The sequence below is a fragment of the Triticum aestivum genome, chromosome 7A, assembly GCF_018294505.1.
Source record: "Triticum aestivum cultivar Chinese Spring chromosome 7A, IWGSC CS RefSeq v2.1, whole genome shotgun sequence".
Classification (NCBI taxonomy): domain Eukaryota; kingdom Viridiplantae; phylum Streptophyta; class Magnoliopsida; order Poales; family Poaceae; genus Triticum; species Triticum aestivum.
Window position 1 is genome coordinate 648,068,965 of NC_057812.1, and position 17,553 is coordinate 648,086,517.

Sequence of the window (17,553 nt, forward strand, 5' to 3'; positions counted from 1 at the left end):
GCTGAGCCGTCTCCGCGTGATGGTGGGGGCTGAGCTGGACAAGGAGGGGTTGCGGGCTTCCGTCGCCGTTGCCGGGCGAATCCTTTCAGGGCTCCGTCACCGGAATCCATTCGTGCCATTGGATGCCATCCTTGACGAGCTGGCTCCCGTCGACCGGGAGCGGGCTCTGCGGGCGGTTGCACCCTGCATCACCAACGTCGTGCGCCTCGAGAAGCAGAGGGACTTCGTGGTGTTTAGGCGCCCTCTGCAAGGGCATGTCCATGTCTCGGGGCAACATGACCGTTGGATCAAACTCAGATGGTGCAGATCAGTCACTGTAGCACAAAGCGTGTGGGTGTGTTTGGTTGCATTCTCATCTCAATATAGTTGTTTCCTCTTCGTGTATTTTTGTCAACCTACTAGTGTGGACTCATGCACCCTTCATGCACTCTGCCAAACACCTAAAAGTGGGTCGAGAAGGGAACTTTTTCTCCCATCCCGTGCACCCTTCATACACCCTGCCTAACACTATTCGTGCTTCATATGGTTCATGTTTTGTGGAGTATTGTAGCACCGTACTCTCCGTGCGATGTGGACCTAGTTCTGTTAACATTCATCTCACCGTTCATTCTTGACCGGACAGTCGAAAAAGCGGTACTATCTTACATATAGGAGTAGTTGATATGCGCACAACATCATTTGTTATCGTCATATCTTACTACACTAGCAACAAGATTGTGTAGTACTAACGTATGAACCACTGCACATGCCTAGTAGTAGGAGCACTGTGTATGTTCAAGTGGCTGTCGTGTTTCGCACTCCGCCGTCGTAAGAGCGGAAACGCTTGCTGTAATCATTTTTTTTTCTTCAGAAAAACTATGGACACGCTCTACCGTGCGGATCCTCCTCCAGCCATGCACTAAATTACTCACTTTCGCTGATGTGTGGGACAGCCAGCAGCTGGGTCCACCAGCCATGCACTAAATTACTCCGTAGTAGAGTGACAGTAGACTACCCCGATCAAACCGCCGCAGTAATGCCCAATGAGCCGTCAAATCACAAAACCCCCTCCTTTCCAGCAGTAAGTTGGACGGACGAAGCAACCATCATTTCACTCTTCTCTCTCAGCTTCATCTCTTGAAGAAAACCCACACTCGCTTCGCTTCTCCCTCATCTTGTTCCTCCTTTCACTCTTCTCTCTCAGCTTCCTCTCTTGGATGGACGCCGGAGCACCGGCCGACGTCATGTCCATGGCTCTGGCCAAAACTATCGAGGCTCATGGTGCGAAGAAGCGCAAGCACCCCGCCGATACTACCGCAGAAAAGCTCAAAGCCATCGCCCTGTCCAAGCCCCCCTCTCCGAGATCCCTCACTAAGCAAGTCCAGGTAATGTCTCTTGTTGACGATCTTTTTCTCGATCTTGATCGTGTTTTTTCATCTAACACGCAGTACTAGTACTGGTAGTACAACTTTCTGGGTGATCTTGCATGTGATTTTAGTGTGCCAAATGACGGTTCTAAATTCCTCTTTTGACCAAAACATGCGAGAGGTTGACACTGATTTCTTATAGATTACTTTCAACTACTCCCTCTCTCCCAAATTTATTATCTTAGATTTGTCTAGATACAGATGTATCTAATACTAAAATGTGACTTGATACATCCGTATCTAGACAAATCTAAGACAAGAATTTTGGGACGGAGGGAGTACTTTATGAACATCAATGCTACCTTTTAAGAGGGTATATTTGCCTCAGTAACTTGTGTTATGGATATTGCATTTAATCCCTCTGCTCTCATGCCTTTGAAGACATGTTCTAGTGTCTTTGTTCACTTATTTCTGTGCGTATATGTAGTCATATATGGAGTATAATATCGAAAATCATCTTATATTTCTGAACGGAGGTAGTAATAAAATATGGTTTCTGTTTGAATTAGAACCAGGTCCGCGGTGGAGATGAAGTTCTCAAAGTCATGTCGTGTGAACAGGAAGACCTGATGATGAGTTCTACTGCTGAACTATCGAGCTGCTGTGTCCTTGTCGCCACGTGTCCTGAACTAGTGTTTTCCTGTAGCATTGTTGTCAGGCTTGTTCTCGAGGCTGTACTTGACCAGAACAATTTCCTGGTTGTGCCTTCGATTACGAAGGGTGTGGTTCTTGTAAAGCTTCCCAAAAAATCGGATGCGTCCTGTCTTCTTCATCATGTTTATGAGTTGAAAGACCACTTTGTTAGTTTCCCCAAGGTTGACAAGATGGTGATGGTGCATGTCGACATCTCACATGAAGTCCATAGCCTAGTCAGTTATGCAGGGTTCATCCCGTAGGTCGGTGGCAAGAAATAGTCTGCAGAGTTTAGTTAGTGGAAATTTGCTTGTCTGTAGTAAGTACTATTGTTCAGTACTTGATTTGTGTTCGTGAACCTTGTATTGTTTATTAGTACTGCCGCTTTTGGTGTGTGGTCAGTCCTGAGAATGGTTGAGGGAGTCCTGGATTAGGGGGTGTCCGGATGGCCAGACTATACCTTCGGCCGGACTCCTGGACTATGAAGATACAAGATTGAAGACTTCGTCCCATGTCCAGAAGGGACTTTCCTTGGCGTGGAAGGCAAGCTTGGCGATACGGATATGTAGATCTCCTACCATTGTAACCGACTCTGTGTAACCCTAGCCCTCTCCGGTGTGTATATAAACTAGAGAGTTTTAGTCCGTAGGACGAACAACAATCATACCATAGGCTAGCTTCTAGGGTTTAGCCTCTCTGATCTCGTGGTAGATCTACTCTTGTACTATCCATATCATCAATATTAATCAAGCAAGACGTAGGGTTTTACCTCCATCAAGAGTGCCCGAACCTGGGTAAAACATCGTGTCCCCTGCCTCCTGTTACCATCCGACCTAGACGCACAGTTCGGGACCCCCTACCCGAGATCCGCCAGTTTTGACACCGACATTGGTGCTTTCATTGAGAGTTCCTCTGTGTCGTCACTTTTAGGCCCGATGGCTTCTCCGATCATCAACAGCGATGCGATCCAGGGGGAGACTTTTCTCCCCGGATAGATCTTCGTATTCGGCGGCTTTGCACTGCGGGCCAATTCGCTTGGTCATCTGGAGCAGATCGAAAGCTACGCCCCTGGCCATCAGGTCAGATTTGGAAGTTTGAACTACACGGCCGACATCCGCGGAGACTTGATCTTCGACGGATTCGAGCCACAGCCGAGCGCGCCGCACTGTCACGATGGGCATGATTTAGCTCTGCCGCCGAACAGTGCCCTGGAGGCCGCACCTGTGTCCGCTCCGACCCCTAGCTCGGAGCCGATCACACCAACCGAGGATGGGTGGTTAGACACCGCCTCGGGGGCTGCAATCTCTACGGCGATCGAGCCGAACACCAGCCCTATTCTCTGTGAAGCCCGTGACTCCAAGGAGCCGGACTCCTCTCCAGACTCCGAGCCCTCCGCACCCCGACCGATCGAACCCGATTGGGCGCCGATCATGGAGTTCACCGCCGCGGACATCTTTCAGCACTCGCCCTTCGGCGATATTCTGAATTCACTAAAGTCTCTCTCTTTGTCAGGAGAGCCCTGGCCGGACTATGGTCGGCAAGGTTGGGATGCGGATGATGAAGAAATTCAAAGCCCACCCACCACCCACTTCGTAGCCACTGTCGATGATTTAACCGACATGCTCGACTTCGACTCCGAAGACATCGACGGTATGGACGCCGATGCAGGAGACGATCAAGAACCAGCGCCTATAGGGCACTGGAAAGCCACCTCGTCGTATGATATATACATGGTGGACACCCCAAAAGAAGGCAATGGCGATGGAACAGCGGAGGATGACCCCTCCAAGAAGCAGCCTAAGCGCCGGCGTCAGCGGCGCCGCTCTAAATCCCGCCAAAACAAAAACGGTGATTCTGGCACGGGGGATAATAACACCCCGGACAGTGCCGAAGACAACCACCTCCATCAAGATTCAGCACAGGAGGATAGAGAAGCCAGCCCTCATGAGAGAGCGGCAGACAGAGAGGTCGAGGACGATAATTATATGCCTCCCTCCGAAGACGAGGCAAGCCTCGACGACGACGAATTTGTCGTGCCGGAGGATCCCGTCGAACAAGAGCGTTTCAAACGCAGGCTTATGGCCACGGCGAGCAGCCTCAAGAAAAAACAGCAACAACTTAGAGCTGATCAAGATTTGCTAGCCGACAGATGGACTAAAGTCCTTGCAGCCGAAGAGTATGAACTCGAACGCCCCTCCAAGAGCTACCCAAAGCGCAGGTTGCTACCCCAATTAGAGGAGGAAGCACCTAAACCTACATCACCAACGCATGATGCGGCCGACCGGCCACCCCGTGGCCGCGACAGAGAGGCCTCTCGGCCCTCCACTCAAGCCGCACCCCGGCGCCGCTCAAAAACTACCAAGGCATGGGAAAATGCGCCAGACCTGCGAGATATATTGGAGGACAAGGCAAGGCAAACAAGAGCGATCTATGGATCACGTGGGCGCCCCACGGCACGAGACGGTACTCGTCACACCGGATACAGTAAATCCGGCCGGGCCAAACACAGTAGATAAAGCTCGTTTGAGTTGCGTCGTGATGTAGCCCAATACAGAGGCGCCGCACACCCACTATGCTTCACAGATGAAGTAATGGATCCTCAAATCCCCGAGGGTTTCAAACCCGTGAACATCGAATCATACGATGGCACAACAGATCCTGCGGTATGGATCGAGGACTATCTCCTTCATTTCCACATGGCCCGCGGTGATGACCTACATGCCATCAAATACCTCCCACTGAAGCTTAAAGGACCAGCCCGGCATTGTCTTAACAGCTTGCCAGCAGAATAAATTGGTTGTTGGGAGGACCTGGAAGCTGCATTCCTCGACAATTTCCAGGGCACTTATGTGCAACCACCAGACGCCGATGACCTAAGCCACATAATTCATCAGCCAGAGGAATCGGCCAGACAATTCTGGACACGGTTCCTAACCAAGAAAAATCAAATCGTTGACTGTCCGGACGCAGAGGCCCTAGCAGCCTTCAAGCATAACATCCGCGACGAGTGGCTTGCACGGCACCTAGGACAGGAAAAGCCAAAATCTATGGCAGCCCTCACGACACTTATGACCCGCTTTTGCGCGGGAGAAGACAGCTGGCTAGCTCGCAGCAATAACATGACCAAGAGCCCTGGTAATTCGGATACCAAGGACAGCAGTGGCAGGTTGCATCGCAACAAGCAAAAGCGCCGCATTAACGGCGACAATGTTGAGGATACGACAGTTAATGCCGGATTCAAAGGCTCTAAACCCGGTCAGCGGAAAAAGCCATTAAAAAGAAATACTCCGGGCCCGTCCAGTTTGGACCGAATACTCGACCGCTCATGCCAGATACATGGCACCCCCGAAAAACTAGCCAATCACACCAACAGGGATTGTTGGGTGTTCAAGCAGGCAGGCAAGTTAAATGCCGAAAGCAGAGACAAGGGGCTGCATAGCGATGACGAAGAGGAGCCCCGGCCGCCGAACAACAGCGGACAGAAAGGTTTTCCCCCACAAGTGCGGACGGTGAACATGATATACGCAACCCACGTCCCCAAGAGGGAGCGGAAGCATGTGCTAAGGGACGTATACGCGATGGAGCCAGTCGCCCCAAAGTTCAACCCATGGTCTTCCTGCCCGATCACTTTTGATCGAAGGGACCACCCCACTAGCATCCGTCATGGCGGATTCGCCGCATTGGTTCTAGACCCAATTATTGACGGATTTCACCTCACTAGAGTCCTTATGGACGGCGGCAGTAGCCTGAACCTGCTTTATCAGGATACAGTGCGGAAAATGGGCATCGATCCCTCGAGGATTAAACCCACCAGAACGACCTTTAAAGGCGTCATACCAGGTGTAGAAGCCAACTGTACAGGCTCAGTTACACTTGAAGTGGTCTTCGGATCTCCGGATAATTTCCGAAGCGAGGAGTTAATCTTCGACATAGTCCCGTTCCGTAGTGGCTATCACGCACTGCTCGGGCGAACCGCATTTGCCAAGTTCAATGCGGTGCCGCACTACGCATACCTCAAGCTCAAGATGCCGGACCCTCGAGGCGTCATCACGGTCAATGGAAACACCGAATGCTCTCTCCGAACGGAGGAGCATACGACGGCTATCGCAGCGGAAGTACAAAGTAGCCTCTCAAGGCAATTCTCCAGTCCGGCCATTAAACGTCCAGACACCGTCAAGCGCGCCCGGAGTAACCTACAACAAGACCGCCTGGCACGTTCCGAGCAAGCGTAGCAATGCGGCCCCAACCCCAGCCCTCGCGAACTTGCAAAACCAGTGCTGCGCGTACATAACTACGCTCTAGAAATACCATGGGCACAGGGGGAGGGGCACCATCACGGCACGCCCGAAACACGGCTTAAACCGCAGTAGGGGCTGCTGATTTCTTAATTTTCTCTTATTTTCAGGACTCCATTCTTCGGAAGGCTTGTCCGGAAGTACAATTGCCGCACAAACGATACAACCAGGGAAGCAGAAAGCTACGCCGCACTACGGAACTCTAAGGTGGTCTCTATAACATGCAGTATACCTATTTCGCATAACATTCTGCAGCTCGCCCCTGGAAAGGACATATTTGATAGTCCCATCTATTGCTTATCGCACTATTTGTATTGTTCTGCTTTGATCGCAGCTTTTTTAAATAAACAATGCATATCTTCCGTCTATTATTGCATTACCTCTTTTTTACGAATATACGTTCATTAATGACATGTTGCACCCGTACACTTTGGTACGGCCAATACGCCAGGGGCTTAAGTACCCCACAACATGGTGTGAGAAGTCCGAACACTTTCACAAGTGCGGTACCCCGAACTTACAACATTATATGCATCGGCTCCGAATCATGTCTTGGGTCAATAGTTGGGTTTGCCCGGCTCCTATGTTTTGGTACCTTACGTTCTGATATATCGGCTAAGGTAGCACTAGGAGAACTACTGCGATTGTGCCCCAGTTGAGCTGGGCTAAGCACCTCAGTAGACAAAGCTAAAACTGACCGTCATGATGAGGCGAGAGCTGGTCGCTATTCGAGAGGTTTTCGAGTCCCTAAAGACTTATGCCGCTTAGAGCGAGGAGTCGGCTTTGTCCGGCCTAGGTGTGGATAGCGCCCCGAACTCGGTCTTCCGAACACTAGGGGCTTCGCCGAAATTTAAAATTATAGAATTCTATGGCTAAGTGAGAGTGTTCAAGCATTATAGTCCGATTGCCTTGTTCGTTGTGTTGAGCGCCTCCCTCGAAGGACCCAAGAATGGAAAAAAGAGTGCTCATGTTTATCCCGAACACCCCAGCACTCGTGCCATGGGGGCAGAAGCCGACGACTCGCCATCTCTCAAATTTGATAAACGGCCGCATAGAAGGTAATATTTTAAATTCAAAAGGCATTGCTTAGCGCACATGAACAAGTTTTCAGCGCACAGGACAAAACGAGCGAGTTCACTGAAAAATTACATTCATGGAACATTCATCCGCCACAAGGCGGGCACCCTTCAGAACGCCCTCATAATACATTTCGGGCTTGCGATGCTCCTTGCCCAGCGGTGGCCCGTCCTTCACAAGCTTCTCACCATCCAACTTGCCCCAGTGCACCTTCGCACGGGCAAGCGCCCTACGGGCACCCTCGATGCATACGGAGCACTTGATGACTTCGAGCCTTGGACAGGCCTCCATCAGCCGCCTCACCAGCCCAAAGTAGCTCCCAGGCATGGCCTCTCCAGGCCATAGCCGGACTATGAGGCCCTTCATGGCCTATTCGGCCACCTTATGGAGCTCGACCAGCTGTTTCAGCTGGTCGCTTAAGGGCACCGGATGTTCGGCCTCAGCATACTAAGACCAGAACACCTTCTCCATCGAGCTTCCCTTCTCGGCTCGGTAGAAGGCGGCGGCATCCAACACGCTACGGGGCAAGTCTGCGAATGCTTCTGGAGAGCTCCGAATTCGGGTAAGTGACAAGTAATTCACTTTTACATGCTTGCTTTGCATAAAGAATGCCTTACCCGCCGCTATCTTTTTATTGCCTCAACCTCCTGGAGGGCCTTCTGGGCTTCGGCCTTGGCAGACTTGGCATCTTCAATGGCCACCGCGAGCTCAGACTCTCGCATCTTCGAGTCAAGCTCCAAACTCTCATGTTTTTTCATGAGAGCCTGGAGCTCTTGCCGCACCTCGCCAACCTGCGTCTCATGCTTCTCCCGCTCGATGTGCTCCGTGGCCGCCCTCCTTTCGGCCTCGGACAGCGCTTGCTTAAGGGTCGCCACCTCAGTTGTGGCCCCTACAATAGTCGTGTTAATATTATCACTTTTTGCAATTGCACCTTTCACATATTTCAATAAGGTATTTCTTACCTTCCTTCTCCTCGAGCTGCTGCTTGGCTAGGCCGAGCTCTTGCTCGGACCGCTCGAGGTTCTCCTTCAGCGTATCCACCTTCGCGGTCAGTGCGGCGGAGGCCAGCAGTGAAGCCTGCATACGCATATTGACTTGATTATGTTAGACTCCTGCGGTTATTAGATCCTCTATTCGGCTTTTCTTTCAGAACGCTGAACAGAGCATCAGGGGCTACCGTCTATGCGGTAATATTTTTACATATTCTTTACTTACCTCAAAGCCTGTTAGAAGGCTGGCACAGGCTTCAGTCAGTCCGCTCTTGGCGGACTGAACCTTCTGGATCACCGCACTCATAATAGTGTGGTGCTCCTCGTCGATGGAGGCGCCGTTAAGCGTCTCTAGCAAATTGTCCGGTGCCTCCGGTTGGACGGAGGTCACCAGCTCAGTAGCCTTGCTCCTCTTGGAAGGAGGCTGCCTACCAGAGTCCGGAACCGTTGAAGGTTCCGGCGCGGTGTCCGGCTCAAGGCCGGACTGGGAGCCCTTGGGGGTTCTATCCCCTTTACGCCTGGAGTCCGGGAGGTTGCCTTGCGGCGCCTCCAGGACCACCTCCTCCTGGCTTGGAACCTGTTGGGACGCCACCTCGGTGCCGTCCGTAGGGTGGGGGAGGAAGCCGTTGGAAGTGAATTCACATCCGACGAGTCCAGGGAGCCGCTCGACGACTCGTCAAGCCCGGCCTTGGGCGGACTGCACAATCATGTTCAACGTAAGGGAAAGCTGTGCAATGGGGGAATACTATGAATCACTCTGGTATCCGGATACTTACTATTTCGCCAGGGGCTTGGCCCTGTGCGGCCACTCCTCTTCGCCATCGTCGGTGTTGGTGGAGTAGTCCGGAGGAGGGGTCTTCACCATCTTGGACCCTTCGGCCTCCCCGGTTGGGGCGGCCTTCCTTTTCATCCCTCCTCCGCTAGGGGGAAGAGGTCTCTTCTTCCTCCTCCTCGTCTTCAGAGGAGGAGCGCGCCTTGGAGTCGTCGGATGGTGAATCCGACACCTCCTGGCGCCGGGCACTCTTTCGAGTCACCGTGGCCTTCTTCTTGGCCTTCTTCTCCAGCACCACGTAAGGTGCCGGAACCAGCAGCTTCGCCAAGCGAGCGTCCGCTGGGCCTTCGGGCAAAGGAGCCGGACAGTTGATCTGTCCAGACGTCTCCTGCCAATCCTGTCAAAGGTAAGGGAACTTAGATCCCGCATGGAGTCAAACTATGAAAAACTAATACCCTGTAAAAGGTGAAAACAGCTTACCGCACGAGCGTGACGCTGCATGCTGAATCCGCGATCCTCGGTAGCGGATGCGGGGGCCTCGGTGCCCTTGAAAAGCACCTTCCAGGCATCTTCGTACGTCGTGTCGAAGAGCCTGCTAAGAGTTCGGTGCCGCGCCGGGTCGAACTCCCACAGGTTGAAAGCCCATTGTTGACACGGGAGGATCCGACGGATGAGCATAACCTGGACTACGTTGACAAGTTTGAGATTCCTGTCCACTAGGGTTTGGACGCATGTTTGGAGTCCGGTCATCTCTCCTTTTTTACCCCACGATAGGCCCGTCTCTTTCCAGGAGGCGAGCCGCGTAGGGGGTCTGGATCCGAACTCGGGGGATGCGACCCATTCAGGGTCGCGCGGCTCGGTGATGTAAAACCACCCCGACTGCCACCCCTTTAGGGACTCCACGAAGGAGCCCTCGAGCCATAGGATGTTGGGCTTCTTGCCCACCATGGCACCTCCGCACTCCGCCTGGGTGCCACACACCACCTTCGGCTTGACATTGAAAGTCTTGAGCCATAGGCCGAAATGGGGGCGGATGTGGAAGAAAGCCTCGCACACGACGATAAACGCCGAGATATTGAGGACAAAGTTCGGGGCCAGATCATGGAAATCCAGGCCATAGTAGGACATGAGCCCCCGGACAAATGGGTGGAGAGGGAAGCCCAGTCCACGGACGAAATGGGGGAGGAACACCACCCTCTCATGGGGCCTGGGGGTGGGGTGAGCTGCCCCTCTTCGGGAAGCCGGTGCGCAATGTCGTTAGACAAGTATCCGGCCTTCCTCAGTTTTTTGATGTGTCCCTCCGTGACGGAGGAGACCATCCACTTGCCTCCCGCTCCGGACATGGCTGGAGAAGGTTGAGGTGGGGTGTGCGGACTTGGGCGCTGGAGCTCGAGTGCGCGGAAATGGATAGGCAAAGGAGGAAGAAGGCGTGGATGAAAAGGTGGATCCTTATCCCCTTATATGGGCTGACGCGACTATGCGCCCCCACCAGCCTGGTAAAACTCGCTTATCTCCCAAGCGCCATAGTCAATGGCACGGTTGGGTCACCCACACCCGTATTGATGAGAATCCCGGAATAAGGGGACACGATCTCTGCTTTAACAAGACGTGCCGAGGAAACCACCTCGCTAAACACGCTGAGGCGGGACAATAAAACGATTCGAATAAAGACTTGGCTGTGGTGTGATGTCACGCTACGGAATACATCAGCAGATTAGATTTGTGTAAATATTATTCTCTCTATGGCAATATGTGGAAAATTATTTTGCAGAGCCGGACACTACCTTTGTGTTCAAAATCTTGTATGAAGTACTTGGAGGAGGAACCTGCCTTGCAATGCCGAAGACAATCTGCACGTCGGACTCGCGTCATTGAAGCCTGGTTCAGGGGCTACTGAGGGAGTCCTGGATTAGGGGGTGTCCGGATGGCCGGACTATACCTTCGGCTGGACACCTGGACTATGAAGATACAAGATTGAAGACTTCGTCCCATGTCCGGAAGGGACTTTCCTTGGCGTGGAAGGCAAGCTTGGTGATACGGATATGTAGATCTCCTACCATTGTAACCGACTGTGTGTAACCCTAGCCCTCTCCGGTGTCTATATAAACCGGAGAGTTTTAGTCCATAGGACGAACAACAATCATACCATAGGCTAGCTTCTAGGGTTTAGCCTCTCTCATCTCGTGGTAGATCTACTCTTGTACTACCCATATCATCAATATTAATCAAGCAGGACGTAGGGTTTTACCTCCATCAAGAGGGCCCGAACCTGGGTAAAACATCGTGTCCCCTGCCTCATGTTACCATCCGACCTAGACGCACAGTTCGGGACCCCCTACCCGAGATCCGCCGGTTTTGACACCGACAACGGTCTATGTTAATGTCTGTCCACTCAATTCAGTCTGTATATTTTGAAGTATCCAGATCATATTTTTTGTGAGGACAGTTTATCAATTATGGTTACACTCCAATATCTGTATGCATTGTAGGGTTTATCGCACCCACTAGGATTTCTAGTCCCGTGGATGTTCGGTCCATACGATTTGTCATGACCTTTGGAGTGTCCTTCTTGTGGGAGTAGGCGGGGCCCCTGCATGCCACGCATAGTTGGACGATCAATCTTCTGTTTAGTACTTCAACATAGTGATTTCCTGGTAAGGATTCACTCGTGTCACATCAAGTAAATCTTATTGATTTACTGTCTAAATCTTATTGATTTAATGTCATGTTTTCTTTCTTTTCCTGCAATTTTACGATGCAGGTTTTGCCATGTGACATTCATCAGATAATAAACCGTTTGGTTTGCTCTACGATGGCTATTTTTGCAGGTTTCACTTCTTATGTTGTGTCAGTAATGAAGGCACTGTCCATCAATTATATTACTAGAAAAAATTGGACCAGTCTGTTGTCTGAGTACATGCTGAATCCCTATGATGAACTACAATTTGGTTTAACAAAAACGCCACAATTAGTCCTTCTCGCGTTTAAAAGAAATGAAGAAAAAACTAGATCACGATCATGGATCCTAGTCAAGTTAGAAAGCTGATCATAGCAGACCAGACACGATCGCCGCTATCTCGCACAGATCGAGCACCGATAGTTGCTCTAGCATTGACAGCGGCAGCAGCTCAGTCTGATCCAGCTGAGGATTGGGCACCGACCGCGTCAGCGGATCAGTCTGATCTACCGGAGGATCGGGCATCGACACCGGCACCAGCTCTACAAGGAGCACCATCTCCGGCAGTAGCAGCGGCTTCAGCACCTGCACCAACACTTGCACTTGCATCTGCTCCGGCCCGTGCAGTTGCACCAGCAACAGACTAGGCTGCAGTTCGCACTTCATATACCAAAGTCCTTACAAAAACCGACATGTCCACCTTCTTGGTAAGCATTGGCCACCAAAGTGCTTCGTTCTTTTTTCTTTCCATGTTGTTTTACATGATTCACTGTGTTGATCTAAGTGTTTGGGTATGTCTTCTTGTTTGCAAACAGAGAATTCCTAGAGCAACGAGGGAGTTGTTCAACAATCCGGGCGACCGCGGCCAAGTTTCTCTTACCATGCGCAGCCTTGGTGTGAATGAACCTGCTCAATATACCGTAAGTACAAAGGATGGTCGCATGATGATTGATGCTAAAGGATGGTCAAGGTTCAAATCTAAATCATATCTTGCGGTAGGGGATGATGTCAAAATAGAACTTTCTCGGCAAGGAGAGCTGGTCCAAATCAACTTTGAAATTCTTCAGTAGCAGCACGCAAGTGCCGAACTGATCTATCCTCCGAGAGATTTTGATGTAATAATCTGGCATGGTGAAACAAGTGTCTTGTGTGTATAAGTAGTACGACAGTATTATTTATCACATGGTATATCGTTGATAGAATTGCAACTCTGATTGCTGGTTAGGAACTGTCGTTCGATTTCATTCCAACAGCTGTCGTGCTTTATTCAATTTTGTGTATTCGCCTTGCGACATCATCTAAAACCAGCGCCATACCGATCGCTTGCAATGTGAAAAGCGCTGAGGTAGAACACATGGGCCCCCAAACATACAGGGTCGGCCTGCGGCCCAAAGTCCAGAACCGTGAGCCTATCTGAGTATTATATTCTCAGCTGAACCCCCCATAAAAAAAGCTGAACCCCCATAATGCCCGTGCATTGCAGAGGGAGTATATTTCTCGGCAAGGTGAGCCTATGATATAAAAGATTTTTATATTTCTTTACAGAGGGAGTATCTCTCTGTCAAAAAATATATTTATGAGTAACTAGTTACTCCTGTCTTTCTACTTCCTTCCGCTGATATGTGGGGCAACCGACAACGGGGTCCACATGCCATGTGCACAAATTAGAGTGCACAACTTCATGGTAGACACACCCCGGTCGTAGCACGGCAATAATGCCCAATGAGCTGTCAAATCACAACCCCCCTTTCCAGCTTTAGCAGTAAGCTAGACGGACAAAACAGCAATATTTCACTGGGCCTGAATCCCCTTCTCCCTCGTCTGCTTGTTCAGAGAAAACCCCCTCTCGGCGATTGCATAGGGTTTTCTCATGGAGAACCAGGTATGAATTCTTCATCGATCCCTGATAAATCCAAGTCCCTTGGTTGCAGGTAATCCTAGGATGGCAGTCGCCGCCGTTGATGCATTTTTCTTCCTACTGAATCTGGTGTGTTTCCTTTGCAGTGCCCAAAGTGTGAGTACCCTACAGGTTTCTGCGCCCTCGGCGAGACGCCACACTTGTTCCTTCTCATCCTAACACAGCATTTTGAAACGTGCACAGTATGTTCCTAGAATCCGCTTTTCTATCCGGGAGGGTGGGTTTTTTGAACATGCTGTGTTCTCATATTATTTTTCCTGCAGTGTATTATTTGCTCTACCAGAACACGTGTACTCAAGATGCTCGGCCTTGCCATAACTGAATACACTAGTTTAAAGGTCACAGTGAAGACAAGCCATGGATATAAGTTCCGAGTTGGGTTCATGAACCAAGAAGATCGCTTCTTTTTTTATGGCCGAACTTGGATAAACTTTCTCAAGTGTTACGGACTAAAAGTTGGCGCACGAATGTTGATGGAAATAGCAGAACCTGGTCTCATCTTCACTGCGCTCTTCCACCCCGACGTCGTTCCAATTGTTCATCCATGTTAGTTTTGTATCTGGTTCTTGCTTGTTGCCTCGATTACTTCTTAATCCACCTATTCTGTCTAACTAATCACAACTTAACTTTAGAAGTAGCAATGAATCTCTCACAAAGATGCTACTTCTAACTAATATTTTCTTATAATTGGTGGCACGTGTAGGTTTTTTCAGAGTTAAGCAGTCTGCTTGTTTGTTACTCTGTAATAACTCGGCTGTTACTAATGGCACTGAAGTTGACTGGATCGACATCCACAAGTTCCTACACTTTATTGATCGTCTTGAGGTCCTTGTGGGGCGTTTCAATGGTGGAAGGCCACGTGGGATATGTGTGCCACTGCTGCACTCATTGAACAGGTCCAACTATGTCTAGAAACTTATGGTACGAGCTGTTTTCTGTTATATATGTTGTTCATAAACTATTGCTTATACACAGTTTTACAGTTGTGATCTTCTTGAATCAGGAATTGCCGAGTTCTATTGTTCCTATACAGATGCCTGACCATGGTCGGGTCAGACTTGCGCTTGGTCACAACATGATGTTTATGTCGACCTACTCAATTCCCCTTGGAGGTGAAAAGATACTTATTCATGGGTGGTCTCAAATAATGAAGGCCCGTCCATCTTGGAGAATAGGACAGAAGATTATGTTCATGCTTTTCCATGGCTCTAAAGTGAATATCCTGTTTATTGACCATGTTGCGCGATGAAGCCGCTTTCAGAAGGTTGTGGATGCGCGGGGTGGCGCCTGGGCCTTGTCCTGGGGCTTGGTGGCCTCACCCTTGGTTAACTGTAGGCAAAGTAGCACTGTTCGAGGCGTGCTTTGTACGGTTGAACCTGTATAAGTACTCATACTGCTTTCAGCTTTGGTTGTTAAGTGCCCCTGCTGGTTTCAGTTAAGGTTGTTAAGTACTCCTGCTGCTTTTACAGTCTGTCGTGTTTCTTCAGTCCTGTCTTCCTCCAGCCGCCAAAACCAAACCAACGCCGGCGGGGCCGCCTGCTTCCGCTACCCACGGCTGGCTGCGCCTCAGCACACGCATCACCGCCCCACCGTCTCCTAAATCGTTAACACCGACGTCCTCTGCGTGCTTTGGTGCGCTCTCCGCGGCGCCGCCCTCTCGCGTTGTCAACATGGTCAACAAACAATAGGAATCAGTAGAAGTACGTGGAGAGGATGACAGTAGGGGCCCACCATGTCAGCGTATGGAAAAATAAAATGCTTCCTCCTAGTGTTTTCCTGACATCTGGGACCCACGACATTGTGAGTGTATATAGTCAATACACAAGAAAACAACACAAGATCGGCTGACACCTGGGACGTAGCTACTCGAGCAGTATATTTTTGTTTGGTATTGTTGAGATGGAGCAAGGTTTGAACTGGGTTGTGGCCCATCTAGCCCAGGCTTATATTTTATGTTCACCATGTGACTAGCCCAGCTATTTTTTCTTTGTGAAAATGAGCCCAGTTTATTTTTTCTGAAGAATACCCAATCCAGGCCTACTTATTTTTCTACGCCCTGATGGGCTACAACTCTTTCAAGACGCCTGAAAATCTTGAAAGTAATATGAAATGGGTTGTAAATATAAAAACAGATGACAAATTGGCAATTACTTTATAATTTCTGAATTTTTTTCACATTTTCATATTCCTATTTCACTGGGCATTAACCTAATTTAAATATATCTTCAAAGTACTTTAAATCTAGCTCGACATTTCGGTATTAAAAATAGTTTGGAACCCACAGAAATATGAGAAATTGGCCCTGGCCAACCAAAAAAATGGCTGCAATAAATTGCATGAGAAGTTGCCATGAGCTATATATAAATTATTAAAAAAGAGGGAGTGGTCTAACTTGTGGGCCTATTTAGTTGATGCGTATGCAAGATTTTTTTAGTTATTATATACGTCAACAAACGATTCTAGCAAACGTAACCGTTGGATGTCAACCCAACGGTCGTCGTGTTTCTTCAATCTCTGATCTTCTTGCTCCCGCCGCCAAAGCAGCGCCGGCGGGACCGCCTACTCCCGCCTCCCGTGGCCGGCTGTGCTGCCGCTCAGGCCTCAGCGCCCCTACTACTCCCACCGCTGGCCAGGGCATCCCTCAACTCACCCACACCCCCTGTTATTCTGCGGCGACGACAGCCTCACACCGCAGCCGAACTGGTGAACCCTCGTACTCCTTTCCGTGCGGGCTTCCACTGCCGCGTCTTCCCCGGCTCCGCGTCGTCCCCTTCCTAGGCCTCGCCGTCGTCCACCGCCGTGGTGCTCTCGGCGCGGCGTGGTCAATGTGGTAAATGACCGACTTCTATCAGAAGAGTACTGTATGTGGAGAGGCTGACAGCTGGGTCCACGGCAGCCACAAGGAAGTGCCTCCATATTATGCGGAAAATAATTATTCCTCCACCTGACAGCAGGGACCTACCGGACGGGCCACCAGTATTTCGTGAAAAAAATGTTTCCCCCTGACTGCTGGGACCCACAGGACGGGCCACCGTATTTCACGAAAAAACATTCCCCCCGCTGTCAGCTCGGACCCACCGGAAGTGCCTCCTTATGACACACAAAAAATGAATACCCCTTGCTAGCTGGGACCCACCTTGGTGGGAGGCTGACTTGTGGGCCTACTAAGTTGACTGGGATGGAGGCCTTTGTCAACTTTAGTCAATATATGAACGATTCTAGCTCTAGTGACTGTACGATGTCCATCCAACGGCCGTAGTGCTTCTTCAACCTCTGGTCTTCTTGCTCCAGCCGCCCAAAGCAGCGCTGGTCGTGCCGCCTGCTCCTGCCGCCCGTGGCCGGCTGTGATGTCGCGGAGGCCTCACCGCCCCTACTACTCCCACCACTGGCCAGGCCATCCCTCTACCCACCCACACCCCCTATTATTCTGCGGCGACGGCAGCCTCACACCGCAGCCGAACGAGTGAACCCTCATACTCCTCTACACGTGGGCATCCACTGCCGCATCTTCCCTGACTCCGCATCATCCCCTTCCTAGGCCTCGCCGTCGTCCACCCCTGGTGCTCTCGGCGCGATGTGGTCAACGTGGTCAAGGAATGGCTTCCATCAGACATGGACTGTACATGGAGAGGCTGACAGCTGGGTCCACGGCCACAGCAAGGAAGTGCCTCCTTATTACGCGCAAAATAATTATTCCTCCACCTGACAACAGGGACCCACCGGGCGGGCCACCGTATTTTGTGAAAAAAATGTTTCCCCCTGACTGCTGGGACCCACCAGCTACAT